The 12,224-nt window shown below is 46.6% G+C and overlaps 1 protein-coding gene across 4 annotated transcripts in view; it reads left to right on the forward strand.

Annotated features, from left to right (window-relative positions):
* The window catches only part of PTK2B (protein tyrosine kinase 2 beta), a 109,648-nt gene that overhangs the window by 17,946 nt on the left and 79,478 nt on the right, over window positions 1-12,224 (forward strand). For 2 of the 4 annotated variants that reach the window (XM_081269623.1, XM_081269626.1), the window contains exon 2: window positions 7,968-8,107. The exons of the other annotated variants lie outside the window; for them this stretch is intronic. The gene's annotated coding sequence lies outside the window, so the exon portion shown is untranslated. The remainder of the gene's footprint in view (window positions 1-7,967; window positions 8,108-12,224) is intronic. 4 annotated transcript variants of the gene reach the window in all.

Consider the following 12,224-nt stretch of genomic DNA (forward strand, 5'->3'; position numbering starts at 1 on the left):
TAATTAAGTTTAATAAGTAAAATGCATCTACAAATCCCTTCATGTTTGAATTCCTCAGCCTGACATTTATGACCCCGCAACTCCTCTGTGGTTCTCCTCTGGCCCATTCTCCCAACCTTGCTCCTCATCAGTCCTGTGTTAGTCAACTTGGGCTGCCATAACAAATCATCACACCCATGGTTTCAACAGCAGACCTTTACTTTCTCCCAGTCCTGGAGGTTGGAAGTTCAAGGTCAAGTTGTCTGCAGGTTTGCTTCCTTGGAAGGCCACTTGCCTTGGCTTGCGGATGATTGTCTTCTCCTTGAATCTTTCCATAGTCTCCCTCTGTGTGTGTCTGTGTCTTAATGCCCTCTTCTTCTAAAGTCACCAGTCAGATTGGACAAAGGACCTGGACCCATATGAACTCATAGTATCCTAGTCACCTCTGTAAAGGCCCATCTTCAAATGAAGCCATATGCTGAGATACTGGGGGTGGAACATATGAATTTTGTGGGTCATAATTCAGTCCAGAGCTCTCTGTTCTACTTTCATCTAGTTATGCTGAACTCACCTCCTCTTTTCAGAGCACACCCTTTATTTCCATCTCTATGCCTTTGTCTCTGCTACCCTCTTGTCTTCCAGGGGTGCTCTTCCATTAATCTCTGATGCTAAGCATCGTCCAGTCTGCTTAGATGCCCATGGAGATAGACAGACCATTTCTCCTGATGTGTCCCATTCTGCTTGCTTCTAGAGACTCACGTCATAGCAAGGCTGTCTTGTTTCACAAACTGAACGTGCTTTTCTTTCCAATTCAGATAAATCAAAAATCCTCGAAGGTGAAACCTGATACCCTGAAACCTGTCTATTGGAAGGTAATGCTCTTGGGGAGCAGTTTTTTTCTTTTGAATTTCTTCTAATTAGTTATACATGATAGTGGAATGCATTTTGACACATTGTACACAAACGGAGCACAACTTCTCATTCCTCTGGCTGTACGTGGTGCAGAGTCACACCAGTAGTGTAATCATACATGTATAGGGTAATAATGTTGGTCTCATTCTACCGTCCTTCCCATCCCCACAGCCCCACCCCTCCCCTCACTCCCCTCTGCACAATCTGAAGTTCCTTCATTATTCCCCACCTACCCGCCTCCCCTTATGGATTAGCATCTGCTTATCAGAGAAAACATTTGACCTTTGGTTTGTTTGGGTTTGGCTTATTCAGTTTAGCATGATATTCTCTAGCTCATTCATTTACCTGCAAATGCCATAATTTCATTCTTCTTTAGGACTGGGTAATATTACGTTGTGTATATATACCACATTTTCTTTTTCCATTCATCACTGAAGGGCATCTAGGTTGGTTCCATAGTTTAGCTACTGTGAATTGAGTTGCTCTAAACATTGATGTGGCTGTGTCACTGTAGTATGCTAATTTTAAGTCCTTCAGCTATAAACCAAGGAGTGGGATAGCTGCTCAAATGGTTGTTCCATTCCCAGTTTTCTGAGGAATCTCCATACTGCTTTCCAGAGTGGTTGTACCAATTTGAAGATGATGGGGAGCAATTTTAAGCAGAATCTGGCCCTATTCCTGTGCTGCGAATACTCAAATGGTTCTTCATTTGACCCTGATCATTCAGCAGTCCTGTGATCTCTACCTGTTTCCTCTGCAAGACAGAACACTCCTAAACAGCACTTGCCAAGACCTCTCAGTTGAAGCAAAATCAACAGAGCCCACTTTTCTTATTTCAAAGTATAAATCTTTATTTTATTTTCGATTTTTATTTGTTCTGATTAGTTATACATGACAGTAGAATGCATTTTGATACATCACACTTAAATGGAGTATAACTTCTCAATCTTCTGGTTGCACATGTTTAGAATCACACTGGTCGTGTAATCATGTATGTACACAGGGTAATAATGTCTGCCTACTTTTCTTACCACTTCACTTTCCAGCTCTTCCCCAGCCTGTGCACTCCGACATGCATACCTCCTAGAACTTCAGCCTTGTGCATCATCTCAGTGCTGTTGCCTAGTAACAATATGCTTAGCAACCAGTAAGGGAAGTGTGATCACACCTCCCAGCATTGTACTTGGAGCACTGCAGACAATACAAACAGTTCCCTGGTTTCTCTCTGCAGCTAGAGGAAGGTAACTGTCAGAGGTGGCCAGCATTATGCTCCAGAGATAGTGCTCATCATCCGGGGGCCTGAATTGGTTGCTGTTTGGCTTTTACTTGGCATTGGGTAATATCTTTGTGGGGGCGGCTGGGTAGGTGGTTCTTGAAGGGCCGGATCTCTCTGCTTGCACTTGTTCTCAGGATGCTTGCGATGCGGGCAGGGCAGCTAGCAGAACCCTCTCTGCTCCCACGCAGCCCTGCCCTGCATCAAGCCTTTGTCCCACCACCCCCAGCCACCTTGCTCTCAATGTCTCATCTACTTCCAGGGGGTCCTTCTGAGTTCTGGCACTGCCCGGCCCTTGCCTGGTGGCTCTCTTGCTCTCCCAGTGCCCTGGGTCTGCCTTTTGGATGCTTCTCTGTGATGCTAGACAGCACCAACTTCCTGGTTGAGGCATGTCCTTCCCCCTCCCTTTCCCTCAATTCATGTGCATCCCAGCGCCCAGTCTTTGGGCCAGACAGCACACAAAGTGAGGTGAAGCCCCCACCTCCTGCTATCATTGGCAATCATGATTACAAACTGGAGACTTCGCTGGGGATTCCTGGGAGTCCGTGGTGTGTGTGACACAATAGAGAAAGGCAGAGTGTCTGAGTCTGAGATGTGTGTTCCATACCCAGATATTTTTCTTTACTGCCCCTTTGACGATGTAATTTAGACCATGTTTTGTTAACCTAAGTCTTAATATTCTACGGGAATTAAAACATTTTCCTCACAAGGGTAGGATGACTACTAAATAAAGTAATAGAATGAACCCAGCAAAATACATGGCATGTGGCTGGTGAGTTTTTTTTCAGTTGACAAATTTCTGGAATATTCCCTTCCCTTCCTTCCATCTCTACCTCCCCATTCTTCCCTTCATGCCTGCCCTCCCTTAAGCGAGGCCAGATTTCTGGCTGGATGCCCAAGAGCAAGTTCAATGCCATGGCCACGATGCTCAGCTCTGGCTCTGCCGTGTAGCACTTCTGATCTTGGGCCCCATGCTCAATGCCCCAGAGGTCCCCTTCATTGGCTGTGGAGTGGAGCTACGGGCCTCTGACTAGTCAAAGACACTGAGTGGCAAAGAAGGTGGCATGCACCAGTGTCCTCTACACATTTCAAGATGTTTACAAAATTTAGAGTCATTTTCTTGAACAAACCTGTTGCTGTTTTTGTACCTGTGTAACAGAAAAAGACTCCAAAATGCCTAAAGTTCCCTTAAACTTATCTCAACTTTTGCGAACTGAAAGATGCAGTCACTGGCCCTCTAAAGCCCTCAGCGGGTAAACCAAATCCTTCTTCATAGGCAGTATTTGTCGTGTGGTCGTCCCAATAGATTGCAGCAACACTTCCACTCTTGTTCTCTGGGGTCCCACGACCAAGATGGCTGGTTATCACCTCGTCAGAACCTCAGTCCAGACACTGGCTAGAGGCTGCTTCTTCTTCATTCTGACTTGGGACTGTGTATTGTTCTGTCCTCGCAGTAAGAAAAACACATGAGTCGGAACATGCCCAAGGCAAGAGAGCAAAGTGTCTGGAGTTTATGGCATGAGTACTTGCACAGTAGTTAAGAGTTTAGAAGTGACCTGAACAAAAGCTGAATTCACAAATGACCAATACCTGGAGCCAGAGGTATTCAAGTAAGTGATGTATGTGAAGTCAAATGAAAGAGTAAGAAATAAATAGAATTTGGATGTTGCTGAATATGGAAGGTTAGGAGTCTGGCCAGGAATGAACAAACATTCCAGAAATTGAACTTTCTTTTCCCGGGATTTCGGGATGGTTTTCTTGTGACAGAGAATACTAACAGGTAACATGGGGGATTTCAGCCACTCTCAAGTCTCTGATTTTGCCTGAAATATCTATTTTAAAGCCCTTGGGAGGAGGGGTGCATCTTCAGTCAAGGACTTAGCTACCACCTATTCTCCAACCCGTGACTTCTGGGGCAGGAGAGATGCACAGAGCCTTCTATTATAAAGCCAGGAACTTCTTCTTCGTAGTAAAGTTGGAGAACGTGCATGTGATGCAGGGGTCAGCTGTGAGCTGCCTTATAGCCAGCTTTTAGAAGATATAGATACTGCCAGGTGTGGTGGTGCATGCCTGTAATCCCAGCAGCTTTGGAGGCTGAGGCAGGAGGATCACAAGTTCAAAGTCAGCCTCAGCAACTTAGGGAGGCCCTAAGCAACTCAGTAAGACTCCATCTCTAAATATAATATTTTAAAAAGGGCTATGGATGTGGCTCAGTGGTTAAGCACTCCTGGGTTCAATACCTGGTATAAAAAAAAAAAAAAGAAGAGTTACTTGGTATGGAGCCATGGGAAGACAGATTTGATGTTGATTTGCCTTGACAGAGAGACGAGTAAGACATAAAATCAAAGAATGTTAAGCTAGAAGAGACCTTGGCAATCACCCACCAATCCCCTATGTACAGGTGAGAAAATGGCCCCCTGAGACCTCAGCAAGGGTTAATTTGGGATTTTGAAAGTATTTCTTTTCCTTTTCAAACAAAAATACAAATGTGAGACACAGGCAAGTGACTGGCCTGAGGTTCTGCTGCAGTGTGGAAGAAGCACTTGTCTGGTCCCCAAATCCGTCTCCTTCCATCCCTCTACTTGTCCCAGCGGGATTCCATCCGAGGAGAACTGAGTCTGGAAAAGGATCTTTTACGATAGCAGCGTAATCATGCTGCCAACGGCTCTTCACCATTTAAAACTTTAAATAATCAACACTTCACAATCTCCAGGATAATTTCAGGAACAGTATCTTTTGAATAAAACATAGACTTGTTCTATGGGGGATGTTAAACATGAAACGTCAGTGGTAAGCCAATCTCCAAACACACCTGGTTCTAGGGGGTTAAAGCCACCTGCCGGAGGGCCATGTGAAGGTGGCACTTGTGTCTGATTTTCGTCAGCCACGTCCCACGTAGCCCAGCCACTGGAGGCAGGGAAACAGCGCTAATGGGGTGGTAAGCTCAGTTGGAACGCCGTCCCCCGCACAGGCTCCTGTCTACAGCTTTTGTTCCCAGGGTCTCTTCAATAAATATGACTCAGTCTGCTGCTGTTCGGGCTGCACTTCCTCCGGGCTGGGAGCTGACAGCAGCGGCTCTGTGGGGCCAGTCTGGCTGACTCAGGGCCCACTGGCGGGGCTGCTCTCCTCTCCCCTCTGACCCGCTTCCTCTGCCCCTGCAGCACGGCTGGCCCTTGGTGTGTCTCCCCAGGCCCATTATACACAGGCTTGGGAAGCTGCCAGCTAGCTCCTTCCCACCCACCTCCTCACATATAGGATTCCTAGTCTCTTGTGTATGCATGAGGCATGGAGGGCCAAGTACAGGTCAAAACGTCTTCTTGTGAAAAACAAAAACAAAAGGCAGGAAAGGCCTCCCAGCTGTCGGTCCTGTTCTAGATACCTGTCAGAGCAAGAGTGGGGGACTGGGGGTGGGGGTGGGGGGGTGGCGGGAAGGGGCGGAGAAAGGGTCATCTGGGCCAGTTCACACTTGTGAACCTGCCTTCGCCCCAAGATTCAGCCAGGATAGGAGCTTTTGTGTATTTGGGTGTTTTCTAAACTCAAGGGCCGTAACATATTCCACAATGAGAATAATAAAAAGCAAATGCATAAGAGGTACGCAGTGTCCTTCCCCTAAGCTAGCGGAGACCGTAGTCACCACAGGGACACACAAGCGGAGAGTGGCATGTTCACAAGACCGCCTGCCTGGGTTAAAGAGGACTCAATCGAAAATATTTATTTAGCAAAATAAACATTTTTTCCTAAATAAATCCAAAAAGATTCCACAAATATTTATTTAGTACCCACTAGGAGGGAAACCCAGACAGTCTGTAATACAGATTTTCCTTGAGCTGTGCTTTGGCAGACTGTTGATGGTAGAGGCTGTGTTTTGTCAGATACTCATGACAAGGAGGGTAGGACAGCTAGGGGCCACCATGGTGAGCCTGGGAGTCCCCTTAGCTCTGGGGACTGGCATGCCCTGTCCAAGAAAGTGCTACTGCGTGCCAGGACATCCTAAACGCAGTGCCTGTTGCCTGGCCTCTGCTGTACGATTCCCTTCCTCTCCTTTCCTGTGGTATAGGAGGGGCCCCGCATGGCTTGACCGTACCCGCACGTGTTGTCCTGTGGGTCTGAGTACCCTGAGTCAGTCACTCAGGTGTGTTCTCCCTCTCTCATGTAGACACCTGTAGTAGTTGGATCCTCAGGACACATCTCTCTATCCACCCCTCCTGGCAGACCCAGGCCACATGGGGCGCTGTCATGGCTGAGCAGTTCTAAGTGATTCCACTTAAGAGGCGCGATTTCCCACGGCTCAGCTGTGGGAAGGGGAAGAGCCTGGGGCGCCAGCTCATTTCGCCCCTTGGACCCGGCTGCTGCGCGTGGCTTTGCACAACACTGTAGGAGCAGGAGATTCGGCCCGGGCAGCAACAGGCCTACTGTGGGAGAGGAAGCCAACACGAGGCATCACCGCCGGTGGACTGTCACAGCACTCTTGGTTGCCAGTGTCAGAAACCCCAAAGGGGGGGATCTGCTGGCTGGTGTCTGCAAATTAAATGAAGATCCAGAATCAGCTGAACCCAAAGAGGACTGGAACCTGGGACTTAGACGTGGCCAAGAACCTCTGAGTCTGTCCCTCTGCCTCTCAGTCTCCGTCTCACGTTCCTCTGTGACTCGCGGCACACTGGCTTTATTCTTTCAGAACGGCATCTGCCATAAGCAGGACCATGGCTACTCATTGTGTCCGAGCTCCAACCATCCCTCACACAGAGAAGCGTCTTTCCTGAAGCCACATTTTAAAAATGCCAGGGAAGAACTCTGATGGTGTGGGCTAAGACCATATGTCCATTTCAGGAGTAATCCTCGCGGCCAGGAGGGAGAGGTGCTATGTTTGCTTTAGCTCAGTTAGTGTGTCCCATCCTGTGTCCAGACCCCAATGAGGAGGTGGAAGAGATGACCTGCCATGATGGACAGCCTCCACCAGAGGTATGAGGTGGGCGCTAGAGGAGGAATAGTTCCCACCAAGGAAGTGAGTGAAATTCTCTGAAGCAAGGGGAGGAGGCGTTGAAGGCAAGGGAAGCAGCTGAGGTCCCCTGCAATAAATTTGCAAGCTTTGGTGGCTTGTGTAGCAGATAATGATTCACAGATGCAGGTATGGACCACTGCTGGGAGGACTGTCAAACTTGGAAAATGGAGACAAGTGGTGACATCGAAAATGTTTGGAAATTGGGCTGGGGTGGTGGCTCAGCCTTTGCAGGAAGATGGGTAACAAGGTCGTGCAGTGGCCCTCAGTGAATCAGCTCTGGGCTGCTGTGCTGGCCGATGTACCGCTGCAGGGTTTGACAGCAGTGGCTCGAGGAAAGAGGTGACCAAGCTCGCCCTCCTGCTCATGTTGGCCTATTTGTGGAATGTCACAGCCAGGTCACACGTTTGCTCATTTTTCCGCCTTTGCTGAACTGACTCGGTGCCAGTGTCTGTGAAGTCCCACGGAATCACCCCTGGTTCTCAAGGATGACTTTTGTATTCTATGGCTTATGTCTGAAATTGAAAAACCACCTTGGCCTGTCCCTTCAGTCTTCCAGTAGGAATGCCACCCTGATGACCTTACTCTTAGGATTTCTGACCTCAAGGACTGTAAAATAAATTGGTGTTTTCTTGAGCCACCAAACCTGCGGTTAATTCACTACACCAACTGCAGGAAACTAATTAATCTGCCTTTCTGGAGAGCAACTGGTCATTGTGGATCAAGAAATAGAAAAGAGTTTATGACTTTTGACTCAGTCATTCTACTTTTACACTAAGAGATTCATTATATTATCATCTTTAATAGCAAAACCTTGGAGTCACCTGAGAATCCAGTGGTGTCCTCATCTCTACTGCAGTGACAGCGCGGCTCAAGTTAGATGACGTGACCTGCTCACTCATGGCTACCACCCACTGATGATGTTGCCTCCAACAGTGTGATCACAGGTGGGAAGGGGCGGCCTATATCACAAAATGACTGTGATGGTAACTTTGCTGTCAGTCTAGCAATTTCACAATGACCGTGCCTGGCATCGGGCCAGAGTTGAGGGTAAGAATAATATGGTCTGCTCAGAGTGTTATACCCATATTCATTTCCTCGTTTTGATGTTGTAGTCCAAAATGTCACTATTAGGGGAAGATGGATCATGAGTTCACGGGATTCTGTGTGCTATTGTGCAATTTCCTGTGCGTCTATAATTAACTCAAAATGAAAAGTAGAAAGAAATAGCTACAGGGTAAAAAAAATCCTGGGAAGCTGCATGAATCTGACCATGGAGGTGGTTATTAATATAAAGACTTCTCAGAAAAGGTGATGTTCTTGTTGAAGAGCTGCAGTCAGTAGCAAATTTTTAAAAATGGAAGTAACTCACATGACCTTCAGTGGGTGACTGGTATATCCATTCAGTGAAATACTACTCAGCAATATAAAAGGATGGAACCACAGAAACACATAAACACCTAGATAAATCTCAAGTGCGTTATGTGGAGTGGATAAAAGTCAATCTTGAAAGGTTATATGCTGTTTGATTCCATTTATTAGCATTCTTAAAAGGACGATATTGTGGAGACAGAGAACACACGATAATTGCAGAGATGAGGGGCTGAGTATGACTATAAGGGAGTCCTTTCATAGTGATGGAGCAGTTACGCATCTTGATTGGGGTGGTAGTTACATGACAATGCCCGTGAGATGAAATTGCACAGAACTACATGCACACACATACATGCACACAAACAACTCCATGTGAAAAGTGGTGAAAATGGAATAAGGTCTGTGGTCTGGTCAGAGTGTTATACCCATGTTCATTTCCTGGTTTTGATGTTATAGTCCAAAATGTCACTATTAGGGGAAGATGGATCATGAGTACACGGGACTCTGTGTGCTATTTGTGCAATTTCCTGTGCGTCTATCATTATTTCAAAATGAAAAATCGAAAGAAATAGCTACAGGGTAAAAATCCTGACATTTCTGTCCCCTGGGCTTTTCTTACCACCCAGATAGTTCCAAGGCCATCTGAATTGGGGTTTACCTCATCTTCTTCCCATCACGGCCAGACATCTGCTCATGGACCTGTGGAGAGGGAGGTGAAACCAGCCTCCCACCACCGAGGGGAAGGGAAAGCTCATTTCCTCCCAGATCCTCAGTGCTTCGGGCCACCTCGTGCCTGCCTGCTCCCTCGCCAACGTCTGGGCACCATTTCCCAACCACCAGCCTAAAGTTGGCTGTGTTTGTGAGACACCGGTGATGCTGCGCCATGTGTCAGGAGCCAGGCTGCCTTTCTCTTTGCTGTCTCAGTGCCAGGCATCACTTTGTGGGTTGTATGAGCAGGCCAGGTAAAAATGGCAGCTGGTCTCATGGAGATTACATCAGGTGGTCTGGATGCAGACTTCCTGCCTCACCTCTCTTGTGACCTCTGAAAATCTCTTATTATCTTTGAAGCTTAGTGTTTTGTTTGTTTGTTTGTTGAGGGAGGGGTTACTCATAGCAATTGGATTAACTAAACCAACCTCCTTGGATCCCTGTGCAGCCACATAAGAGGTTTCGCCTAGTACTTAGCACCATGTCTTAAATAGGAGCTGCTCTGTGTTCTCTCTAGGTTTGCCTGTCCTCTCTGGACTCTGCTCCCTTATGCATTGCCCAGAATTGTCTGAATTCCAGCAGGTTATGCACAGGGCTAAGGACATAGCTCAGTATGGAGGGTTCCTTAGACTTGAACATGGCACAGTTCTGCCAAGCTCAGGCCAAATGAAGTTGTGAAGGAGAAAATGAGGAATTCTTTTTGTCTTTCTGTTGATATTTGTGTCATATTGTTTTTAATTCTCTGTGCTTTGGTGCATATAAGTTTATGATTGTAACTTCTTGGTAAATTTTTCCTTTTTAACATCTTAATTTCTCATAACTGTGCTAAATGGTTATTTTATATATCAACTTCCTTTCATTTAGTAATGAACTGATTTATATTTTTCTACCTCTTTCTTTCAACTATTTTGTTTTAAGATTTTAGATTTAGTTCTTGGAATATTCATATTTAATTCACAATTAATCCAGATTTTTAAAAAAATACTAAATCTAAAGATCTTTATATTTTAATGGGAAATTTAAGCCATTTATTTATTTTAAAATAGTTTTAATTTTATTTATTTATTTTAAAAATTCTGATACATTTGAATGTCTCTCCTTTATAATACACTTGTCACCAATGTGGCAGTATTAAGAGATGGTGCCTTTAAGAGGCATTGGGTTATGAGGGCTACTTCCTAGTTAAGGCCTTTTCAAAAGAGGCTTCAAGTAGCTGCTCCCATGCAGCTTGCCAATTTGCCCTCTTCCTTCTCCCGAATGTGTGTGGGCCCTTGACTTTGGACTTCCCAGCCTCCAGAACCAAGAGAACAAATCTGTTTTTTATAAATTTCCCAGTCTCAGGTGTTTTGTTATAGCAGCACAGCATAGACCAAGACAACTTCTCATATATTTAGTACATTCCTACTGTATTATTTCACATTTTCTATTAGCTGTGTTTTATATTAGACCTTCGCATGCTCTTGCTTTTATTGGATTGATTGTTATTATTTCCTCCTCTTATTGGTTCTACTCTCTTGGTGGTTTTATGATTTTGAACATGGACTTGAATTGAAAGTCTAAACATGGGTTAGTTGCATTCTCCTCCTCCTCAAGGTGGAATGGCTTGGTGAGACCTTGACTCTAGCCTTTCTGCCCGCTTCTTCTAAGCTATTGTCAACTAGCGTTTGAGTGTGGCCTTCCTTTTAACATCCTCACTCCAGGTTAGCAAGTGTTCTGCCACTCAGCTGCCCTCCAGCTCCTCTACTGGTTTTTAGTCCTCAATGGCTCTGCTCACTGCAGTTCTTGATTTCGACTCTGGCTTGTGTTCCCTGCCCCTTCCTCAAGGTTGGCGGAGGACACGTGTGGATCGTAATTGTGAACTGGGAAGGGAGTGAACTTTTCATGTATTTTTGATTGTGGAAATGTCCTGCAGAGTGTTCCTTGTTCCTCTGCCTGAATCGTTTGTCACCATTTCCGGATTTGTTTCTGTTTTAATTACTTGGGTTGGAATTCCCGCTGCACTGAGCAGAATAGCACAGACTTTGATTCTTAATTTTTTTTTCTTTCTTTTTTTAACGGGGCCTGGCCAGAGGTCAGGCTTCCCCGCCTGTGGGGAACTGGCAATCAGTGTGTCTAGAGCCCGACTTTGTAGGGCAGCTGTTTGTTCTCTGTGTTCTGTCCCTGCCTCACAGGGGTCTGAAGTCTGATGTCACCATTCTGTGTGAACATGAGTCCCCAGCCCCAGCTCCTGGGGATGATCCTCTGATACCCCTGGGACCTCTCCAGCTTTATCACCCACCCCCTGCCCTGAATTTGAGTGTCATTTCTGATACCTGGAGATTTCCTCAGTGCCACTTGGTTGTGACTGAGGCTTTTTTGTTATGTCCGCCCCCACCCCCCCTGCCCCGAGCATCCATGCATTTGGAGGAGAGAGGCCCAGTCTGCATAAAGTCCATCTGTCAGAGCCACTGTAACCCACACATGCCCACACACCATGGGTGGAAGTTCACTTCATTAATTCAGGCAGCAAATGTCACTGAGGGAACTATATCCTAGGGCTACCGTGATGAGGCAAGAAGAGACAGAGTCCTCCCCACCCTCCCAGAATCCCTCATCCGGAGGGGCACACAGAATCGACTCCAATAGCCTAAATCAATGTGACTCTGCAGCTCTGGAAATGCTTCCAAGACAGTACCTTCTGTCAGGGAGGCCTGGTCTGGCCAGAGGTCAGGAAAGAGGCAGGGAGAGGTCTCAGAGGCCAGGACGGCTAAGGAGGGCCAAGCTACAGGGCCCTTCCTCCTTCCAGCCCTCCCACCTTTACCTGGGAGCTAACCTGCTTCTGATCAGGTAGAAGAAAGCCAGGGTGATTAAGTCCTGAAGGGCAGGGTCAGTGAGGGGGCAGGCCTTGCCCAACACGAAGCCCAAACGCTGTGAAGCAATGACACGGCTCATGCTGGGTTAAGAAACAGAGGATGAGCAAACCTGCGGGAGCTGCACCTGCCA

The sequence above is a fragment of the Spermophilus citellus genome (assembly GCF_964194105.1).
Source record: "Spermophilus citellus genome assembly, chromosome: 16".
Taxonomy (NCBI): Eukaryota; Metazoa; Chordata; class Mammalia; order Rodentia; family Sciuridae; genus Spermophilus; species Spermophilus citellus.